General features: G+C 37.6%; 1 pseudogene; it reads left to right on the top strand.

Annotated features, from left to right (window-relative positions):
* Positions 1-3,446: 3,446 nt before the first annotated feature.
* Positions 3,447-3,546, top strand: LOC113300737 (annotated as a pseudogene).
* The last annotated feature ends 5,297 nt before the right edge of the window (positions 3,547-8,843 follow it).

Below are 8,843 nucleotides of genomic sequence, written 5' to 3'. Positions count from 1 at the left end.
AAAATGAACCTATCCTAATGGACTGAGATACCGGTCTGACTAATATCAACACTGCTGGCATATACAAGGGAACCAGCGGCCGATAACCTAAATCTAGATCAACAAACTGGCATATACAAGGGAACCAGTGGTCGATTACATAGAATAATAACCTTTTTTATTGATTTTTTTTAACGGCATGAATATATCTTTTGGATCCAAGCGCATGCTTCTTGTCAGCGTATTACACGATAGTTCCCACGGGTCCTGCATTCCACGCTTGTTTAGGCGACGGAGACAGGGAGAACACACACATATTGCTATCCAAGTGTTAATATTTATTCCAATTGGTCTAATTGGTCCGGTCTCAACTTTTTTTTTTTTTTGGTATCTCAATCACTCTTATTCACCCTAGCATAGGTAACAACTTGAATCGTGATCCCCACCTAATCACTTAGAGTAACATAGTTTAAAACAAAATAAAATAAAAATAGAAGTGAAAAGGACTCAACGAGATATGGTGAAACTATCATGTTATTTCTAACACCTGAGCTCTGTGCTTTTATGAATAGACTCTTCTAGATGTTTCCATCTAATCAGATTGGTTCCTCAACTACTACGATTAAAATGCTTCCATCCACTTAGACTAGTTAGTGCAATCCTCAATAGGAATAAATTTCTAAGCCCTGGAGTTTATTTATTCATACTGCAACTAAAAAGTTTCTCACATACCCCCAAACTTAAATCTAACATTGTCCTCAATGTTCTAAAGATGAAATTAAAAGCATGAACAAGGAGAAACTGTTACCATTGAAGCAAAAGAGTTAAGGAAAGATATTACCTTGTTGCATGAGATTGGGTTACCTCCCAAGAAGTGCTAAGTTTAAAGTCTTCATCCAGACATCAAGTTTCATAAAATGGCTAGTTATCTTTCAAATCATATATCAGTAGTCGAACTAACTGTGGGTCATCAAAACCAAATAAAACTGCCACTAATATGAAACAACTGCACAGGATCAGAAAAAATAACATAAGGAGCACAACCTCATTGAAAGTTTCTTGCAAGACAACTGTATTTATTTGGGGCACCCAATTGGGCTTCATATGAGTGTCTTGAAAAACAGATTCATCCGAAAAATGGGACTTTAATAGCTGGATTTCCTCCTGGACAGTATCAGGAGGATCGGGTTGTGGAGTCTGAATAGACTCAAGTGATACCTCATAAGCACTAGGATCGAGTCCCAAGTTAGGGACTTCTAATGGGGATAATTAACGATCACTACCCCCAAACTTAGAATTTTGGGTGTCTCTAGATAGACTAGTCACAATATTCCTAATTTCTAGACCATCAGGTTTCTGAAAAAGGTCAATTGCTTTCTCTGAGTTATGATCAGGTGGTTCATCCTCTAAATTCTTTTGAGGTATACTAGCTGTAGGACTTATATGTTTCATATCTTGTATGGTCAACCCTAGAGTTTCCTTATTGTCTTGAAGCATGATTTCTGGCCTGCTGTCCTGATCGGATGCTATAATCACAGGAAAAATCTTAGATGTCCCTAAGAATGCAGATTTATGGTCCAACTTAGGAGGCTCTTCTGAACAAGGGATTAAGGTAGACTCAAAAGCTTGTAATGGTTCGAACCTAGCTTTCCATTTATCAGTATCTAACATAGGAATAGAATCCAACATAACATTCACTTGTTCAATATTGCTATCTTCTTCGAAATCCATGTTAAAGTGGGCTAGACAACTCTCTAATGGATCTTCCAATGCGATATTTAGTAATGACTCCTGAACTAAGATTCCTATCATGTTCACCTCTTCAACACATGTGTCATCTAGCTCATAAGGTAGCTTACTGACATTAAAAATGTTCATTTCGATAGTCATATTACCAAAGGATAAATTCATCACACCATTTCGACAGTTTATGATCGCATTAGACGTAGCTAAGAATGGGCGACCTAAAATCACAGGTATCTGGTTCTCTGGGTCAGGGATAGGTTGGGTATCTAGGACCACGAAATCCACTGGATAAATAAACTTGTCGACCTCAATAAGAACATCCTCGATAACACCTCGAGGAATTTTGACAGACCTATCAGCTAACTGCAGTGTTATCTGAGTAGGTTTCATTTCACCAAGTCCTAGCTGTAAGTACACATGGTACGGCAGTAAGTTCACACTGGCTCCTAAGTCAAGTAAATATTTTTCTACCCGGTGTTTAACTATTGTACAAGCAATGGTTGGGGAACCTGGGTCTTTGTACTTTGGAGTGGTAGTGTTCTGAATGATTGAACTTACATGACTAGCTAAAAAGGCTTTCTTATGGACGCTAAGTTTTCGCTTTCGCGTACACATATCCTTAAGGAACTTGGCATAAGCAGGAATTTGCCTAATTGCATCTAATAAAGGAAGGTTTATGGTAACTTGCTTAAAAACCTCCAATATGTCATTAAAGTTCGATTCCTTCTTTGTTGATGCTAATAGCTGGGGAAATGGGGCTCTAGACACAGAATCAGACCTCTCAGGAACCGAATTGGCATCATCGGAAATTTTATCAGTCCCCTCAGTAAGTGGTCCTGAGGGATGATATCCTGAGGGGTGAACTACAGTATGTTCACTATCGGGCATGGTTACCTGATTTTCTACTACTCTACCACTCCTAAGGGTTTTATAGCATTCAATTGATTCGATGGTTTTGCACCTACTTCATGAACTCCTCTAGGGTTGGGGGTAGTCTGACTAGGGGGCTTTCGTTATCTCTCTCACTTAAGGTCTTAGCTATTTGGCCGACTTGCAGTTCTAGATTAGCAAGGCTCTGAGCAATAGTTTGAAAGTTCTGCTTGGTTTCCTGTTGAAAACTAATTTGGCTCTGTGCTAACATATCCTGAGTTTTTGCTAACATCTTAATAGATTCCTCTAAGCTAGTCGTTTTGTTTTCTGGGCCTGATGAGTTCTTAGTGTAACCAAAACCTGGGGGAGCATTAGAATTACTAAACTGACCTTGACTCTGGCCCTTAGACCATCAAAGGTTCGGATGGTTTCTCCAACCAGGATTATAGGTTTCTGAATATGGGTCAAACTTCTGACGGTTATCATACCTAGTGTTATTATAGAGAGCATTGGCTTGCTCTTCATTATTCTGGCCTTCCCAAAAAGGCTCCAATCTACCACTAGTGTGACCCACTTCTAAAGCTTCTAACCTTTTCGCTATAGCAGCAATTTTGGCATCTGATTCAAAGCTTCCTTCTACCCTATTAACGTTTCCTCTGCCTAGAAGAATTGTTTTCTGGGGTACCCTATTGCTTTCCCATTGTTGGGTCTTTTCGGCGATTTCATGCAAATATGTCATCGCATCATCAACTGTTTGGTTTTCAAACCCACCTGTACACATGGATTCTACTGTAGTTGTGGTGGGATAATCTAAACCCTCATAAAGGATCTGAACTAACCTAACCTTTTCTAAACCATGATGAGGACATTGGGCTAATAAATCATTGAACCTTTCCAAATACCTATACAAAGATTCTCCCTCCTGTTGTGTAAACGTGCAGATTTGCGTCCTAATAGACGAGGTTTTGTGCCTAGGGAAAAACTTGTTCAAAAAGGCAGATGTAAGTTGTTCATAGGTTTCAATTGATTCGGAAGCCAAACTATACAGCCACGACTTGGCTTTATCTTTTAAGGAAAAGGGGAATAACCTGAGTTTTAAAGCATCATCATCAAGGTTTCTAATTTTCAGGGTACTACAAATTTCCTCAAAGTCCCTAACATGGAAATAGGGGTTTTCATTTTCTTTCCCTAAAAAGATTGGGAGCAACTGTAAGGTTCCAGGCTTAAGTTCATAATTTGCTTCAGTTTCAGGTAACCTGATACACGAGGGACGAGTAGTCCTAGTAGGATTCAACAAGGCTTTCAAAGTTGCCATTTCTGGCGCTATTGGACTATCAGGGATTCTTTCCTCAAACGGAGTTCAAAACGGAATCTTCACGAATCGGACTTTCTAAATTGAGGTAATCAAGACGCTTAGAACTACTAGGTTTCTCTTTAACAAATCTACCTAGGGCGTCTCTTTTACGTTCAGGCATGCAACAGAATAAGGTAGGGAATTCTATGCAAACACAAAACAAGGCTGACTCAACCAAATCAAACCTAAATTTCTAGCAAACAAAAAGCATGATGGCTCCACTTAGATTGTTTCTAGACCAGCTTATATTCTTTCGAAAAGGAACTCGTTACAATCTGAGCAAACCCCTCTGGAATCAATCCGAGTCAAAGTAAGTTGAATCGAGGCGAGGGAAGCTTAGTGGATCTTTGATACCCAAGGCCTCACCGGTTACAAGGCGGCGCAGTCACGATTTCAACTCACAGAATCCTTCAAGAACTTCGAGGTATGCTCAAAAGAGTAACCAATATTCTTCGAACGACTTTCCTATTAAGCTCGTTACCCTATAGGTCTCGTTCTAGTCAAAATTTTAGGCTTAGGTTCGCGTTTGGTTTCATTTTCCTAAGGCGGGCAAGAAGAGAACGGTGATGAAATCCGAATCCTTATCTTGTATGGCCAGTCCTTGCCCTTTACTAGGAAATTAAAGCAGTCGTTTTCAAGTCCTCAGCATATATGCAAACGAAGGAATACAGTAAACCCGCTGACAGGGGATTCGCGGATGTTTCGAAAAACTTACCTCCCGTACCAGACAGGCGAAGAACCGCTGAAGTCGACTCGGGCCACGACTTCTATGTCATGTACGAACCCGAGGGGCCGAGGCGATATCGTAATCACCGTCCTTCTCTGCACACAGTTTATATTTAAACCAACCCTTCCTTAGGGTTTAAAAATAATAATGTCCAAAGTTTAATGTCCAAGTGTCCAAAAAAGAAAAGAAAAAATTACAAAAATAACAAATCCTAATACAGTTCTCTTTTTTTTTTCTTTTCTTTTTTAATAATAAAGAAAAATAACGAAAAAGAAATTGTTTTCTTTTCTGTTCTTTTCGCTTTAATCTTTCTCTCCAAGTCTTTATGCTTTAAGATCCAATCTTTACGAAATCACCAAACTCCTTGGCTCAATTCTCTTTATGATCCAAAACCTGTAGACAAAAGATAAATACCCAAAAACGTAAAAAAGAACAAAAATAATAAAAACCTAAAAAATAAAAGAAAAATAAGTCTAAAACCCTAAAAGCAAATCCGCGTCGGCGGCGCCAAAAATTGATGTGATTGTAGATAGTGATAAAAGTGGTTCGATTCTCAGACTTGCGAAGGATAAAATATAGACTTAAATTCTAAAACTAAAATAGAAAACAAACTAAAAATTGTCACAAACTCAACCAAAGATGATATTAATATTAAAAGAACACTGAGGCTAAGATTCCACTATTTTCCAAGTTCAAAGTGATTTAATCCCAATAATTATATTTATGCAATTTTCTCGTTCAAGTTGATTCTAACTATTGTAAAAGGTAGATTCTCAAAATAACAAGTGTAAATCCGAAGCATAGAACATCAAAAACCTAGGTCCAAGTATGCTCTATCAAAAGAAATAACAATTGCTTAACAAAAATCATTCAAACAATTTTCAACCAAGGAAAATAATCATATAATAATTGCAAATAAATAAATAAAATAGGATATACCACTTCTTGTTGGAAAAATAGATTCCTCTATCGCCTCAGCAATGGGGTTTAGCTCCTCATATTAATCACTTGCTCAAAATATTTGTTTATGGTTCAAAAATTGATTAAAAGATGAAAAACTATAACACTGACTGTTTGAAATGATGTATTGGTGTTGCAAAACAAAGGACTGACTGTTACGAAGAAGTTACTGTAGCAGCGTTACGAATTTAAGACGCTGTTCTTATTTGCAATGCTTGTTCTTCAGCAGCAGTAGCAGAAACACGGGTTTTCCTGCAACTTGATCTTCTCAGCTCTGTAGTGTTACAAACTTCTCTGCGACTGCTCCAATGACTTCATAAACCTAATTATGACTTGACCCATCCTATATATAGCCAACAAGATCGAAAATCTTGCGAGTAAATCCTTCTTTTCTTCCACGGAAAGTTTTCTCTTTTTATTTTTTACGCCTCTCTGTTTTGCTTCTACCGAGAATTGCTGCCTATTTTTCCGAATCTGTGACACATACCAGTCCTGTTTTGGTGTATCAACTGAATCCCAATCCATCTCTACGTCAAACTCCGACTAAAACTAAGCCCAATCATCAACAGAACCCAATAAACTTCTGACGCCTCTGTTTGCTTCTCCCGGCTTCTCTAGCCCAATTCGTTCGGTCCGATCACTTGTAGCAACCCTGTTGTGCTCTAACATGTCCAGCCCAACGAAAATCCGAGGTTGAATCTCCTTAAATCGTCCCAAGAATGCGAACTCTAATATGAGTCACGTCTGCCACAATTTTCCGCCAAATTCAAAAGGTGAAGGTGACCTCCCCCTAGTAATTAGGTTACCCCTTATCCAGGGTGCTGGGGTCCGCATAGCACTTGTCCCTTGGGTGCCTTTAGTAATTTTTCTGGGATGTTTTCAACACTTTTTCGGGGTTCCTCCGGGGTATTTATGGGGTGTCTTTGGCATACTTCTGGGGTGCTTCTGGTACGTTATCTACGGAGGTTCAAATGCCACATTTTGAGCCAATTTCGCCGCAAAAGCTTATTTCTCCAAAAACACCTACAAACACATAAAATAACCAAATAAGTACAAAATCGAGCACTAACAATATATACAATTGGGACAAATTAGACACATAAATGCGTCTATCATCATGCTAAAAAGAAAAGAACAATAGGGAATACTGGATCTTCTATCCCTTTGTTACAACCAAAGAAAGTTGTCAAACACGCTCCTTTTGTACCTCCAAAGGATGGTCTTATCATCAGCACTATGAATGGAAGAAGTGATCAGGTTGAAGACAATGAAATGCAAGCACGACTAGGAAAGAGACAAAGAAATGAAGACCCAAAACAGGATGATTCTTCTGTTTCTTCTTCAACCAACTCAACAACCATTCCCATCACTTCTCAGACTGAGGATCAATTGGAAATACAAGATACATAAAGAAACACACTGATGGGGAAACATGACAGCAACACGAAAGGGGAGAACAAGGTAACTTTCAAGAAAACCAATTTTTCTGCTAAATATTTGCATTTAAAACTTTGTTCTGCATGCTTTGCTTTTGGTCATTGTTTTAATATTGGTCATTACTAAAAATTTTCTCACTTTACTGTTTTATATCGTATAACTCCCAATAATCAGTGTATCAGTATGAAAATCTTATCATGGAATGCTTGTGGGTTTGGAAATAAAGACATTAGAAATCATCTTCATATGCTCATTAGAACCCAAAACCCTGATATCGTATTTTTGTCTGAAACCAAAAACCAGGAAAAAAGAATGAAATACTTGATTGTTAGATACAAATATCCCAAGGTTACTTTCTTTAATCCTATAGGGTTATCTAGTGGACTCTGTCTTCTATGGAAAGACAACATTGATATGCAAATTATTGACAAACAGCTTAATATGATAAACTGTCTAGTTAAACTTGATAGTAAAAATAACACTTTTCTTGTCACTTGTTTGTATGGTGCTTTAAATAGCTTTGACCAGGATAGACAATGGGATCATCTAAGAAATATTAGATTAGCACATACTAATCCTTGGTAGTAATTGGGGATTTAAACTTCATTTTGCATAGAGATGAAAAGGAAGGAGGTAACATACCTAGCCAAACAGAAATAGATAAAAACAATCTTTTACTGAGCAGTAACAACCTTCTCAGCATGCATTATATTGGAAACCCTTTCACTTGGACTAATAGGAGAGATGGAGATGAGCTGATATTAGAAAGACTAGATAGAGCCATTACGTCCCTAGATTTGAGAGATAGATTCCCTAACGCTGCTTTGTATTTTAGACTCAATAAGGCCTGGTTTAGAGATAATAGTTGTACTGAACTAATTAAGGCTAAATGGAAATGTAATATTAATGGTTATGCTGCTTTCCAACTGACTAACTGCCTAAAAAACACTAAACAAGGTCTAAGTCATTGGAATTATCACCATTTTGGCAACATTAATACTCAAATTTATAATCTTGAGTCCCAGCTTTCAGATCTTACTAGATAGGCAGGTCAACATAATGCTAGCAGAGTCAATGAATTAACACAACAGCTCAAATACTGGTATGACATTGAGGCTGATTTTTGGAGGCAAAAGGGTAAGAATGATGCTTTACTTTTGGATGATAGAAATACTGCTTATTTCCATCACAAAGCAAACTATAGGAGACAGAAAACTCAAATAGAATCATTACAAAACAACTTAGGCATTTGGCTTGAAGATAGAAAAGATATTGAATGTGAACTTTTGAGACATTTTAGCTCCATGAGTAAAACTAGTGCTCCTCCTAATCCTGAGAGATTTTTAGAGAGTGTGCATGCTAATATTTCTGATGCTGATAATGATATGCTAGTTGCTTTACCTACTGCTGATGAAGTTAAAAAGATTATTTTTGATATGAAACCATGGACAACACCAGGACCAGATGGTTTCCCACCAGGTTTTTATCAACTTATGTGGGAAACTGTTGGCCCTGATGTGGTTAAAATTGTTCAAGATTTTTTCCACTCCCATCACCTATTGAAACAACTAAATCATAATTTTACTACTCTCATACCCAAGCATAATTGCCCTAAAAGTGTTGTGGACTTCAGACCTATTAGTCTATGCAATGTTTCTTACAAAATAATATCTAAGTTGCTAGCTTCTAGGTTAAAGAATGTTCTAAATAAAATCATTTCCCCAGCTCAAACTGCTTTTTTGTCTGGTAGAATGATCCATGATAATATCA

Source organism: Papaver somniferum, chromosome 7, assembly GCF_003573695.1.
Source record: "Papaver somniferum cultivar HN1 chromosome 7, ASM357369v1, whole genome shotgun sequence".
In the NCBI taxonomy this organism is placed as follows: Eukaryota; Viridiplantae; Streptophyta; class Magnoliopsida; order Ranunculales; family Papaveraceae; genus Papaver; species Papaver somniferum.
Note: the sequence above shows the minus strand (reverse complement) of the source record. Positions and strands in the feature narration are given on the sequence as shown.